Source organism: Lasioglossum baleicum, chromosome 4, assembly GCF_051020765.1.
Source record: "Lasioglossum baleicum chromosome 4, iyLasBale1, whole genome shotgun sequence".
Taxonomy (NCBI): Eukaryota; Metazoa; Arthropoda; class Insecta; order Hymenoptera; family Halictidae; genus Lasioglossum; species Lasioglossum baleicum.
In genome coordinates this window covers 19999644-20014738 of record NC_134932.1, presented here as the reverse complement: position 1 = coordinate 20014738, position 15095 = coordinate 19999644, and the positions used below count along the sequence as shown (strand labels likewise).

General features: G+C 39.1%; 1 protein-coding gene across 5 annotated transcripts in view; it reads left to right on the top strand.

Annotated features, from left to right (window-relative positions):
• The window catches only part of LOC143208047 (disks large 1 tumor suppressor protein-like), a 428128-nt gene that overhangs the window by 268395 nt on the left and 144638 nt on the right, over positions 1 to 15095 (top strand). The window contains exon 2 of one of the 5 annotated variants that reach the window (XR_013008823.1): positions 1 to 15095. This exon is cut by the window's left edge and continues 31286 nt beyond it. The exons of the other annotated variants lie outside the window; for them this stretch is intronic. The gene's annotated coding sequence lies outside the window, so the exon portion shown is untranslated. 5 annotated transcript variants of the gene reach the window in all.

The following is a 15095-nucleotide window of genomic DNA, read 5'->3' as shown; positions in this document are numbered from 1 at the left end:
CCAGTGTTAAATGGCCGGCACGAAGTGCAGGATAAGGAAGAACTTTAATTTCTGTCGGTGCGGATGCAAAGTGAAGTAAATAAAGGGTGGGTTGTACAATAACAGGAAGGAAGTAACGAAGTTCCGGGGTCTCTTGCTCCGTTTCGGCGACAGTTTTATTGAACTTTGGATAAAAGGAAGGTTAGGCGAGCGCATCGAAGACGCGCGAAACCCTGGTTGAACAGGACTGTGCTGGAGGTGTTTGTCTGACCGGCAGTGCGTCTTCTTGCCGCTTTTCCTTCTCCTTTCGGGTGTTCCGGGGCCGCTTTCATCGTTCGCGAATAATTCTCGAGACCGCACTTCAACCGCGGCTGCCTCGAAAGCAGGCTTCGCGGAACGCAGGCTAAGCAACGGCTTTCATTTCCTGCGAGAAGAATCGTGACAACGACGTGTCGGGTAATGAAAACTCGGCTGCGGTTCAGGTGGCTCTCGTGACGAGCAACTCGGCCGGAACCTAACGAGAAGCGGGCTTGCATCATCGAAGGAAGCCGATCCCCTTTGTACCCCGAGCTGCACTCCGCAAATGCACCGCGGCTAACAATGCTGCGCCGCCGAGAATATTCATGAATGGTCGCCGACGGTTTCTTCGCAATTTATGGAATTTATTGCGTTTAACCGCGGACACGGAACGTCGACGAAATCTGCATTGGTCACATTAGTTGGGCGTCGTCGGTCCATAGAAAAGAACACTTATTATACATAGAACTGGTTCGTCGTAAATTATTTCTTCAGACTTAAAAATTAATTTCTGCGGCGATACATTTAAGATGATTCAATATACCATTTAGCTTCTCAATTTTTATTTTATTAAATGAATTGCTTTAATTTCACTTAATTGTTGTTATCGCTGTTCTTCGTGCGCACAATGAAACTGATGGTTATTATTAATTTTATTGCGTATTCGACCGGCTCTCCTGCGAACTTTCATATAATTTTATATGATTTCTCAATGATATTGTAACAATAAGCTTGCTCGAAACACGACTCATTTGTTGTTTTATTTTCGCCAGTTCCCGGCGAACCACCGACACGATGTTTGCACGTCAATTATAAATAATTAATAATTAAATTGATACATACGGCACTCAGTTATTTCAACGTTTGATTGAAAGAATGCAATCTTGTTTAACATTAAATCAATTTTCGTGCGTAACCATTCTGTTAGTTTGGACGAAGTTTAATGTGAACGCGTGTATATGTAACATTCCTTATGAACATCAAAGACTACCTGGATCGTATACATGTTTATGCACTTTGTAACTGGACGGGTTAAGTTTATACTTTAGTCTTAGATGTTGTTAATATAAAACACACAGATTACGGCTCTTTGATTTGCGCGAAGATCAGTTATGCTCCCCGTCAATCAGAAGCGATCGCGAAAATTATGAATCACTGTGGAAAATCACCGTGATTGGGAACGAACGCCGTCGCTAGTAGTCAATCAATTGTTCATGCAAAGTAGAACTGTAATACCGTAATAAGTTCGCAGACTACCAAAGTGCACAGGCATCCTTTAACCTGTTGATACTCATACGCGAGTGCATAATCTCCCCCATTCCGGAGCCAGCATCGCTAATTCATCACGAGTGACAGAGAACCGTTGCGACGCGTCGCATCGGGTCGCGACGCGGCGACGAGCACCGTCTAAAATATTTACGAAGTCCTGGTGCAACGTTCCTGTGTTTCCTGTTGCGCGGCAATCGAGAAACCAGCCACCGATTCCCGTCACGATCCGTCGAACGAAACGTTTCAATGGTCCGGATTGCTCGTTACCAGACCCTCCGAAATTCCTCGTAGAAACACCGATATCGAATCCCCGCTTCCAGTCGTCGTCGTCCTGACGAAAGGACACGGAACGTGTCGTTCGGTACGGCGAAAAACGAAATAAAGCGAGCGAACACGAGACAAAAGAACCTGCAGTCTCCTCCTCCCACTTCTGCGGGTCAAACCCTTTCTTCTCTTATCGCTTATCCTCCCCTCCTCCTCCTCCCCCATCTTCAAATTCAATGACGTCGACTCTTCTCCAACGTGTTCCGAGTGTTTCGAAAATTCTGTACCGTTTAACTCGTTCGATACCAACCAGTGCAGAAATGTGGCGTTCCTGGTTTTGCAATTTACTTAATTGTATATTTCTCGTTGTTTAACACTAGAACTACCGAGCACTAAACGCAATTGGCATACATGGCCTTATATTAACGACAAAATTGCATTTGAGTTTTCTTTAAATATGTGCTTAAAAAAATTTCTCATAATATTAATATTTCTAAAAGAAAAAATCTGCAACCAGTCATTTTGACTGGTTCGGTAATTCTAGTGTTAAATTCCCAGTACATACATACATAGCATGATATTCAGAGATTTTATTACTCGTGTCTATTTCAGTCGGGCCAGAAATGTATAAAATCCGCAGGCTATAATTATTATAAATCTAAAAATTAGAATTGAATAATTCTCGCGCAGCCAACGACGCTATATCGTTAAATTGAATAGTCGCTGGTCGCGTTGAAATGTGAACAAAATTCAAAGATATTTTAGTATATTCTCTGAAAAATAACGAAGTTTCGAAACTTTCGTTTCTTATTCAACGTCATCGGCAAGCATCTGGCTCTTTTCGAAAGGAGACCGAAAGAAGTGTCCTGATGGCGAAGATCCGATTCGAAACTTCGCAAACGTTTTCCCTTCCGAGCCGATCGTGCCTGGTCGCCATTGTTCCAGCATAGTTACGAGAGTTCTTGTTGAGAGCATTGCACACCGGCTCCTTTTTTCCCGTGGCCCTCCCGCGCGTCACTTTTCGCTTGTTCCGTAACAATCATCCATTTCAGCGGCGGTTATTCGGGCAAAACGGTTCCGCGGCTTGTCGGCAACGACTTTTATGGGCAACTCTCGGAAGAACGATCAACGAAATAAATGGCCGGCGCGACCGATAAAAAATCGAAAGAAGGCGACGCCGACGAGGGGACGTCGCAGACCGCGCGGGTTTCCGAAACTTGAACGGAGATATTACGCGCGACCCGTGAGAAACGAGCGACGCATTAAAAAAGTATCATCGGACCTCCGTCTGATGGTCCAGCTCGCCAAAAAAACCAGCGGAACGGTGACGATAAATGGATTAATGGCCTCCTCGGATCCCTTCGGAGTCATTTCCACGCTGACGTAATTCGCAGTCGAACTGATCGGATAAATGATTCTATTGGAATTCCTCGGGAAAGTTTGACTTTTCAAATTCGCCCCCGCTTTTATAACGGCGCCTATTTTTTATTATTAAATTTAGCTGTCGCACAGTGATTTTACCTGTTTACGATAAAGCTGATCAGTGTTCAAAGGAAGCAGTTAGAATGTACATCGATACAATGATAAGCTGCAGTGAAATAAAAATTCATTTTTATCCGCTATCCAAATCACACAAATCCGCTATCTACATATACATACATACATATACAGAGTGAGGCACCTAAAACTGGCCACCTGAATAACTCGACTGCTATTAGTGTTAGAAAAAAATGCATCAGATGAAACTTGCTTGGTTTCGAGGGGGCATTAATCTGACGTTGGTAGATTTCTTGTAGGTGGACGCGTAAAGGACATATGAAGGTCACCTTTAGTTTTTTAAAAAGAATGCGCAATACGTTTTCTCGAACTCGGATGAAGCACAAAATCCTGCGTAAAAAAGTACACCTTCGTATATCATAAATCTAATAGTTAACGAGATATTATCGAAATAATTTTCCATATGTACTTATTCAAATTGAGGGTATCAGTTCCAGCACCTACAAGCTTCCAGGTAATAGCTATTATACATATGGGAAATTATATCGATAATATCTCGTTAACCATTAGATTTATGATACTATATGTATATGAAGTTCAATACTTTTTTACGCAGAATTTTGTGCTTCATCCGAGTTCGATCAAAAATATTGGATATTCTATTTGAAAAAAAAAATCAAGTTGACCTTCATGTGTCCTCTATGCGTACACCTACAAAAAGCTACTAACATCAGATTAATGCCCCTTCGAAACCAAGCAAGTTCCATCTGATGCATTTATTCCTAACATCAATAGCAGCCGAGTTGTTCAGCTGGCCAGTTTTAGCTGCCTCACCCTGTACAACACAGAACATTACTAAACAACGAGCAAGTAATGCAGTGATCAGTAGACTGCGGATTTTATGCATTTATAACAAAAATGGGCACGTATATTTTAAAGCAGTGTACATGTTAAAAATATTTAAGGACATCAATTTATTAGTTTCAACTTAATACGATAATTAAAAGAAGGATACAATTTTTATTTGGCTCCTGTGTCCTGCAATCGATACGAACATTTTTTATTTTGCATAAAGATCCGCGGTCTAGTGATCAGTCACAAATAAAATTACAACCTGTTTTTGTGCGGTAGATCGGGACCGCAGAAAAAAAACCGCACAAAAAAATATTGACAAACTTCTTAAATAGCTATAACAAATAATTTTTCACAACATATTAAAGAAAATTTTTTTATGCGGTAGAGAGGGACCGCATAAAAAAAGTCTCACTTAAAAAATATGTCAAAGCTTCACGAAATATATAGCGAATAAATTAAAATAATTAAATTACACATGAAAACATTTTAAAAAATTTTAATTTCTCATTCTAAACATGGAGAAATTTTCAAAATGTACATAAATGTACACAATACTACTCGTCGTAGTCGAAAACGCGCATATTCTTGTGATGAACTGGTTCGAAATCGCTTTCATCACTTGAAGACATTAGAGTTGATTTATTTTTTGTTACCATGTACCATGTACATAGTCGGTACATCGTTGAAATTGAACTAACCTCGCGGCGAACTTACATATGGCGAACAGAATCTCGATATTCATATACCACATAAAAAAAATCGCACAAAAAAACCGCACACTTTTGACAGTATGTTAAAAAAGGGAAGAAGATGTTACATTTCTCATTTTTCAAAGAGACTAACTGCTTAGCTGACCATGTTAACTATCCAGCACGTGTTCACCTAAGTTAAGTGCCCCGTCTAACGCATTCAATTGACCGAGACGTATCGCGCGTGTTACAGTGCGACCGTTCCCTAACTTCTTTCTTTACAAGAGAAGTTTCAAGTTACAAAAGTGAGGGAAACTTTATTCTCGTCCGAGAATTGGTGTTGTCAGTGGGAAAAGACAAGTCGCAATAGATTTCGAAATTCTTTCCAGGTACCGTGCACGCTCGCTTTCTTCCGGTATTACATACAACCGCGAGGCGGAAAAGCGTCAAGTGTAGTCGTGAAAGAATCAATTACGTCCGTGTATTCTCTGTGATGTAATCCTAGATTGTTCTGAACCTTTGATCTTAACCTTTATTACCATACATGAATGCATAACGTGCTGCGAGGTGCAATGTCCATGCAGTGGTCGTTCTTACTCAATTTCGATGTTACAATTATTGCTAATGTTGCCTCTCTGTTTGCACAATCGATTCTTCGAGCACAGAATTTTTGTGAATATTTACGGCAATTGTTTGATTGTTACACTGAAAAACTTTAAAGGGGGTAGCTCGGGGAACTTTTTTTGAAAACTCTAATGAAAGTTGATAAATGTTAAACATAAAAAATTAGGACAAATTGCGATTATTTAAAAAAAAATTTTTGGGAGATTGAAGATCTTATAATACTAAACACACTCAGTAAAAATCAAATTAAAAAACCAAACAGCTTGCAAGGGACGCATGTTTAAAAAAATGCACGGGATTTGACAGTAAAGTTTCAGCCTCAATTTTAATAACAAATTAATTTATCCAGTTAAAATTGAAGGTAGTTTTAGAAACTACGTTTTGTTACGAACATTTTAGGATACATAAATTTGCAGATCTTATACTTTGATTATAATTATCGGACTTTTTTCCATTGGACGACACACTGTGCGACGTATCGTTATTTAGAAACTCATTCGGTGAGCAAGTGGAAGTCTGCACGATTCTGAAGCAGGGCAGAAGTGTTATTTCTTCGAGTATCAGTACCATCGATCATCCGGTACAGCGGAGCCGTCTGTTGCATAAAATATAACACCCTGCGCATTTGAAAATAGACACCGAGCTTGTGCCCGCGCAACAGCGGCGCGGCGTCACTGGAAAGTAACTCTATGCCGCTGTCAAACGGATTATCGAGGCGTTGTGTTGAACGAGTATTCATTAGTCACGCGGGAGCTCCGTCATCGAAGTTCGCGAGCCCCGCCTGATAAATCATTCGAGTAATCTGGGGCATCGAAATGTCCGTTGAATTTCAACTTTCGCAGCGACGGGTCCTCCGACGTTCCTCCAAGTCTCGTTGCTCGTGGGATAATTAATGTGGCTGTTGTGAGAAGGGTTCCGTTTTGCATCGATTTCGATTCGGTAACACTTAACTGGCACTTTTTTACTCACCCTCTTGCCGGATACGTCGACGTTGTTTACCGCTAAACGCAGCCCGTGAATCATGCTGATTTGTAGCTCCCGCGTAATCCTGTTCAACTGTAGGATTCGTATTGTCCTACCAGAGAGCAGAATCAACAGCGCGATATGGAGGGCCACGAGCACGTAACCGGGATCACTTTGACAGACTTGTAAATATTAATCGATACGATACTTTGTTACTACGAATTTATCGGCTCGTGTTTACCGACGCCTTGAATTCATTAAAATCGCCGATTTATCGGGCTTTCGTGTCTTCGCATGAACGTTGCGCGAAAAATTCAGCTGGAACGGCACCATTCGCCTTTATTAAGTCGGAAAAAGCTGAGCTTATATCCGTTTCGATTTGTGCACGATTTGTATACTTTTGATAAATTAATGATTACCGAGTCACAAAGTGAAAAACTTATGATCCTGCATTTATATATTTTTATACACAACCGTTTTAATACTGAGTTATATGCAATTAAGTTTTCGATAACGTTTTCAATAATTCTAATTCATTGATTTCTTGAGATTTCGGTGATTTTTGACGAGTTTTAATTGTTTTGATGCATTTTAATGATGCTTCCACATTAATGGTTATTATTAATGAGCACTGGCCAACATTTCCAAATGAGAACATTTAGAAACTCGATAATTAAAAGAAAATGAACAGGGAAGGTACAAATTTTCATTGAATCTACATTCAACCTTCAAAAGTTTAACACAAAGTTTCTATTGGAGAACATACGCGAACACACTGGGATTTTTATGAATTTAAGCAGGCGCGCAAAATGCTGTTTTAGACCAAATCGAGCAAAGTAGTTTACAAAAAGGAACCCACTCAACAGATGGTCAGAGTGATTTGAATCAGCTAGTTTAGGGTATCGTGTAACACGCGGATAAATATTTTCGGTTGAACGTCCTCCCCTGATTGAGTTCACATAAATAGCATCGTAAACTCGGGAAGTGTTTCAATTAGCGATATAATGTGTGATGATGTGTGCACACATGGCACATGACACGCGTGTTATCCAGGAGCCCCGTCTATGTAGCAGGCGGCGCACGACGAGAACAGTATTTGCGTTACCGCGGAAGGCTGTTTATAAATATTTGGCTGCCTTGGCGAGCAATGATGACGCCCTGCTACGGAATTCATGAAAACCAGACGCTCTCGATGATTTGTAATCGCGGGCCCCGGTAAACGAACGTTTTCCACTCGGACGCACACGGTCGAAACTCGGGTTCCGGTCAAATCGCAGGAACGATTGGTTTTTGCGAACGGCACGGTCTACGTTCTGATTAGTTATTTGTTGAATAAACGTCGCCCGCCGCACCCGGATTTGACTTCTCCTGGAAACCGGTGTATCAAAGCGAACGATCGGTTTTATTTCACCGCCGCGTCACATCGGAGCCGAACTTTCAGCCAGGAACGAAAATTCCCCAACGTATTTCGGACCGAGTCCGAACGACTTCGCTCTGTTATAGAAATAAATAATCCTTACGCTGACATGCGCGATGGCATTACGTCCTTCCATAAATTCTTTCTGTTTGCCGCGCGAGCACGTCGATCAACACCAACGCTTGAACCGTCCCTTCAATCCTAATGGAAAGTCGAACGCGATTTTCGCCTGGGAACTATCGTGTCTGCAACCCCCTGCGCATCTGTGGACACTCGGTTCGATCCGCAGTGGTCCGGGCGACCGATCTAGCAGTTCATTAAGATTTTTGCATTATTTGGAAATGTAAGGGTAACAATGTAGGTCGTGAATTCGTTTTGACATCAGCTGCAATATTGTGAAGTGAAAAATATATATTGATCTTTAATAATGAAAGTTGACCCCTTGATTTTTTGATAAAAATTTTTGTACTGAAATTTGTAGACCGCTAAGTGTTGATTAACTTCTGTTTAAAACATTCTTTTGGAACTGCTCGTTACTGTTTTGGAACTTGATGGTTTCAGATATTTGAAAAGTGGATTTTATAGGCACGTAATAACGATAGCAATTCAACTGATAGACAATGAGATTCGAAATCTGAATTACTAAAGAAGCACTTCTGAAGTCATAATATAATCCACGCGTCTTGAATACATTTATATTAGAATCATTAATTAATCGTAGATATTCAGAGGTGTCGAAGTATTTATGGACGATAATTTACATGTCTAATTTGCATCGTCAATGGAGACAGTGTTGTTACGTATCTCTTGCTCATAAAACATTACGCCAGCAAATTGTGGACGTAAAATTCGGTTCAGTTTCATCGCATTTAAGCTATTAAACCTTTCTGTTTATATTAATTTGGATTATAGAAATTCTGCATTTAGTACAACTGCATGCATTTCCATAGTATAAATTATGAATCAATTATGAATCATAAGGACAGCCGGACTTAATATGTCCAATATTTTGTTCACTAATAACAGATTACATTATAAACAGATTAAAAAATATGTATCTCACAATTTTCATTTAGTTTCACCAGTCCAGTTACAGTGGATAACAAAAGTAAGTTAATACTTTACTTTTCAATAATGAAATCACGATAACAGTAATATTTATTCACTTATAAAAATAAACAAGTTGATTACATATTTAATGGTAATGTTGAAAACAAAATTTATTACGGTTATCACTGTGATCTGAAGTTTTATCAAGATATTGATTTTTCTATACTAAATGTAGAAAATTTGGTGAGACTAGAGTAAGTTAAAGTGTCGTTTAATAACACTGTCCAACACCAAATTTGTTTCACAATTACAATGTGATGCTGATCTTATAGAGTTTTATGCGTCAATTCCGAATCTGCCCTGAATTTTTCTCATAGATAAACAGTTTTTGAGAAACGTGACTTTGAAAAAATATCGTGTGCGTTGTCCACGCGCGACAGAACTGAAACTTCCTGCTTATTATTTTTATTGAAAAAAATCATTATCCGCAGAATTATCAGTGTAAAAAAAAGAAAATAGTAGCAATATTTTCAAAATTTTCAATATCTTCATATTCTGCAGCGTACTTTTTTAAATCATCGGTGAATCATAATCTATTGCAAACAGAGCACGCCTGACCAAAGTTGTTATTTATAAATTTTTTAAAAAATTCATTATGAACTGATTTATGGCGTTGGAAGTCACTATAAGGTTGAACAACACTAGAATTAATTTAATATTTAATAACGAATTTAATATTGAACTTGAAGGATTATTTGTTGCAAATTGATTCTCTGTGTTAACCACGTTGTTTGATTCACGAGATGTGAGGTTATGTTCCTCAATATCAGTGTGAGAAACAGAAATTTGTCTCGACAATGCACTTGTTGATGGTGCAGCAAAATGTTGTGATTTCTCGGCATTTTGTTTATCAAAATTTAAAGCATTGGCAATTAATAACTGTTTCTTAGCACGAAATTTTCACACACGTTCTGTTGAAGTTTTTGCTGAATTTTTCGTCACCTTATTTCCCGCTGCCCGTTTTCTATCACGGAATTCTTTTTGACGTTCTGCATTTGTTTTCGGCATTATTATTTGTATATATATTTTTTATATTATTTAATTAAATGTGAATGAAATCACACGCGTTGGTTAGGTACAAACTGTGACGCACCATAAACTGACAGTAAGACTTTTTTTTGCTTTCGTGCTCTCTTTCCCTCCCTCCCTCTCTTTCTCTTACTTAGACTACGAACCCTACGCATGCACCAGTGATGCAAATACACGTGTTATATATTCATTTTTCAGAATCGAATCATAAAAATTTTTTTAAATTCTGCGGGGTGCTCAAGGTACCCCATTTCATCGAGAATCTTACTAATCGCCGCGTATGCGCGAGATATGTTGCGCATTTCTGGCATCACTGACATACACTCGCACTCGCCCCACTTCGTTCGAGCGGAAGAAAGAGTGGGGAGTGAGAACGCTAGCTCGGATGACCATCCCCACCACTTCCGTTACGCGTTTTCATTTCATCGTCAGATCGGTTTTACGCTTACCCCGCCTGAAGAAGTTTCACTTAAAAAACATATTTTTCAACTTTAAATAAATATTGTGATATGTGATTACTAGACGGCGGATCTTTATGCAAAATAAAAATTGTCTGCATCGATTGCAAGAAATAGAAACTAAATTGAACTTTACTTCTTCCCTTAATGATTTTAGTAGAGGAGAAAACACATATTGACATCTCCAATTAAAAAAAATTTCCAACAATTTTGAATTTCATGTACTCAATTTTGTTATAAATGCATGAAGCTCTGCAGTCTAGTGATTAAATATGATGTAATTAACTTGGTTATTCTTATAAGTGAATAAATGTTACTGGTGTCGTAATTTCATTATTGAAAAGTAGAGTATTAACTTATTTTTGATATCCACTGTATTTGTAAGATTACTATGCTTATGCCCTTGTTTAATCGAAACCCTCAATGGTCAAAATAAGATTGACAAGGAACATCCTGCGATTCCGTGGCCGGCAACGAGGCCACGAGACAGCAATAATTATCGATTGCATATTCTCCTGTCGACAATTGGACAAACTTGACTTGCAAACTACGTCGAGCCGAAATTAATTTCCAATTGGCCTGGCCGTGTCGACAGAATCCGGTGGATCAAATATCCGATTGTGATCAGAATTATTGTATCATAATAATTGAATCGTAATTACATCTGGCTGGTAACAGTGTTTGGTCAGCTGGTATCCCGGTCGCATGTGAAAAACCGGGGCTTTCAATCTAAAACAACAGCGGGTCGACAGAACGTTCCTCGGTCGCGAAAATGTGTTTAACGTTCGCCCTACTGTCTTCGAGGCAGATTTGCATATTCGTGACCATCGAATCGGTCGGCTCGCATGAATGCGCGTTTGCGGCGAACCGTCGAATAGAATTAGACCCGAAGATGCGCGCGGTTGCGTCGTTCCGTATATCGGTCCGTGTACTATGCTTTCACGTGATTACTATACAGCGGGAACCACCTAACTTTGCCACCTTCAATTACCTCCAAACAGAGATCGAAAGATTGTGAAACGTTTTCGTAGGACATCGTCTAATATTTTTTTATTTTTTACTAGCTCTCCCCCGCCACGCATTGCTGTGGCTCAGTATTTTTTAAAAGCATGTTTTTACCTGTCACAGATATGAAATTTATATGTTCTATTTTATAATGCTTGTGATGCCCGTTCTTCCTCAATTTGATTTGATCTTAATCGTCGCACTGCTTCCGTTCCGCGAGTACGACGACCTAGTCTACTTTTCTGAGAGTCATTCTTTTTATGTACTAAAGTAGAAAGAGAGTTATATCAATAACATCTAAAATTGCTAAACATTAAATAAGGAAAAAACACGAGCTAAAAAACACAGAAAAAACGTAATAATTTAAAAATACTAACCAAATATTTCAATTCAAACGCAGATCAATCTACTCGGCTGAATTCCAATGCAATGAGAAACTTACAGAACAAATCACTCCGAATAGGTCGATCTTTCTATTTATATATATTTCACGATATAATTTGAAGCAAAATACCACTGAGAAGATGCTCGTCGTGACGCAATGGTGATAATGCGAATCAACACGAAACCACATCGATTATTATACATCAATGTTTTCGCAAACGCGCGACATTCACATAACTTGAAGTAAGCAGTTAGCGTTGTAGCCGGTGAAAAAGTCTCCAAACTCTTGAACGAATGGACTTCTTCGCATGCTGATTTCTCATAAACTGTTGAAACTAATGGTTGAAACCTCAGCTTTCTACGTTCAGCCGTTACGGAGATGTTCGATTACAAACAAACGGACATTTACATTTTTATCTATATAGAAGACGATTAAAAGAGAGAAAATACGTTTCCATTTTTTGATGTCTTATAGTAGAAGACCCGCAGTTACGATGAATTTTGACTTTTCTATCCGTGTGTTATTAAATAAGTTTTTTCAATGTTGCGTGACTTCACCAATCATTCTGACACTGAGCGATAAGCGTCGCGCTCTAGGCTTCGCGCGTAAAACGTTCGGATGCGGAACAATCTCATAATTAGCGGGGCTCGCTCATTACTAGGAAACATCTGTCGCGTGGTAGTACAACCGGCGGAACACGAGCCATTATTGATGGGTGTAGTGCCGGGCGTGCAGTGTATCGGTAAAAGCGCCGCTATTGATTGCGGTTTCGCCGGGTGATGAGGATACACATCGTGTGTCTTCGGCGTGTACGTGTACTATATGCATCGTCGCGCGTCACGTCTCTGCGAGGTTCCTTCGGTGGTGCACGATCGTCGGACATCTTCGGAGGGTTTCCCGTTTAATCGGAAACCGGAAACGCCGGAAAACATCTGAACTACGCCGGACTGTTCCGACCGTCGCCCATTCACAGGGCCAAGGTATTACGGCGGGTACACACGGCGGACAACCGTCGAATTCCCGTCGTAACAAGCAAACTTCCGACGACCGCCACTGGTTCCACGCCGATACTTACAATCAATAGGAGTACAGCCAACCCTTAGGATGGAGTGCTTTAATCGAGGGCCGAGGGACCACTAAGCTCCGCCGGAGCAGGGAAATTTCATTGGTCACGCGATGCCTTAATGGACGAGCCGCTGTATTTAATTCCCAACCATCCTCGTTACCCACACTTCAATTCCAAAGGTCGCCCGCCGTCGCATGTTGCAAATATATTAGCTTTACTGACGAATTAATTGGCCGATCACCGCTCGAGCGTTTCGCGTGCGACTCTCGTGCTCGTGTCGTTTATTGTATAAGCCACGCGCGAAGCCGCTGGTTGCTGTGTCACTCTGGACAATTTTTTGATTGGTTTCTGTCGAATCGATTAGGGTAGGGTAGAGCTAAAAGCTCCGATTCCGTATATTCAAAAGAATTCGTCTAATAAACATTTTGCTATTTTTTGCCTATTCAGTATTATATTACAAGAAAATACGATCATAAAGTATTATTATTTCTGTTTTCCTAAATACAGTGGATAACAAAAGTAAGTTAATACTCTACTTTTCAATAACGAAATCACGATAACAGTAATATTTATTCACTTGCCGCCATGGTGCTCACCACTAGCGCGGTCTCAACATAAATTGGCCAACAAATGCCGGGCGAAGATATTTTGCTTTTGTGATTCGAGAAAAACGCCGACGTTGCAAACTTCAAAGGGTGATTTCTCAAGATAAAAGTCTGCTCTATCGCGTGATATAGTTCGATTTTCCGCTGGACCCTTATTTTTTGAGATAAATTCAAAAATATCCTCCAAAATTGGTGCAAAGTGGTGTCTCTCCGTTTTTAATAATTGTTTAAACATGTTTAAACATTCATAATGTATTAATATTGGATATCACTATATTCGGGAAAGTCTACCAAATCTTTCGCTGCAAAGAACAATTCAATATCTTTTATAATAACATCACAATATTTGCTTAAAGTTGAAAAATATGTTTTCAAAGTCATGTTTCTAAAAAGCTGTACGTGTAGGAGAAAAATGAAGGGCAGATTCGGAATCAGCGCATAAAACTCTATAAGAACCACCATCACAATGTAATTGTGAAACAAATTTGGTGTTGGACAGTGTACTTAAACGATACTTTAACTTACTTTTGTCACACCAAATTTTCTACATTTAGTATAGAAAAATCAATATCTTGATAAAACTTCAGATTACAGTGATAATCGTAATAAATTTTGTTTTCAACATTAGCATTAAATATGTAATCAACTTGTTTATTTTTATAAGTGAATAAATATTACTGTTATCGTGATTTCATTATTGAAAAGTAAAGTATGTATTAACTTATTTTTGTTATCCACTTTAAATCACTTCGATGATATGGAATTTTCATAGCTGTTAATTCATCAGTCAGCATATCAAAAATCTCCAAATACAGTAAGTCCTCGATCTATGCAGATTCGTCTTACAACAAGCAATTATTATTGCAATTATGTGCCTTTATAATAAGTATAATATCGGTTGAATTATTGGTTGCTGTGCTACGTATCTATCCCCTATAGATTAATCATGTACAGACGTTCTACGTGCAGGTATGCACACAATAATTCTACCTGTTTGATTATATATAGAGGCATAGTATCGGTTTGAATATCTGCATAATTACACCACTAGATCCACGTTATGGTGATTAATTTGATTCTGTATGTAATTGTGTATGTTATAATTTTGTGAGTACTGATTTGTTTAGATTCAGATATTTTGTAAGTAAAACAAGTAAGAATTTATCGGACCCGACTACGTGCAGTTTCGTCCTACTTATCAGTAGTGGTAACCCATTTATCAAGGAAACCACTAGTTTCATTACTTACACGATCGTACTACTTTGTCAGTTGTATCCTTGATGTCATCAGATACGAAAGAAGTTACTGCTTCGCTGACTGTTCAATTTCATTTGTCTGACTATACATACACGAGCCACTACCACTTTATTGACTCCACTTATCTTACCAGCGCGCAGCGCCATGCCACGCAATCTTTTATTGTTTCAGAGATCTTGCCAATAATTTGTACAGCTCATCTGAATCAAATATAAATCATTGAAAATATGTATTTGGTCATTTACAGTTCGTTCAAATTGAAATTATGAGAACCAGTAACTTATTTTTTGGAATTTTTTATAAATTTTGCTTTGTTAAAAAATTAG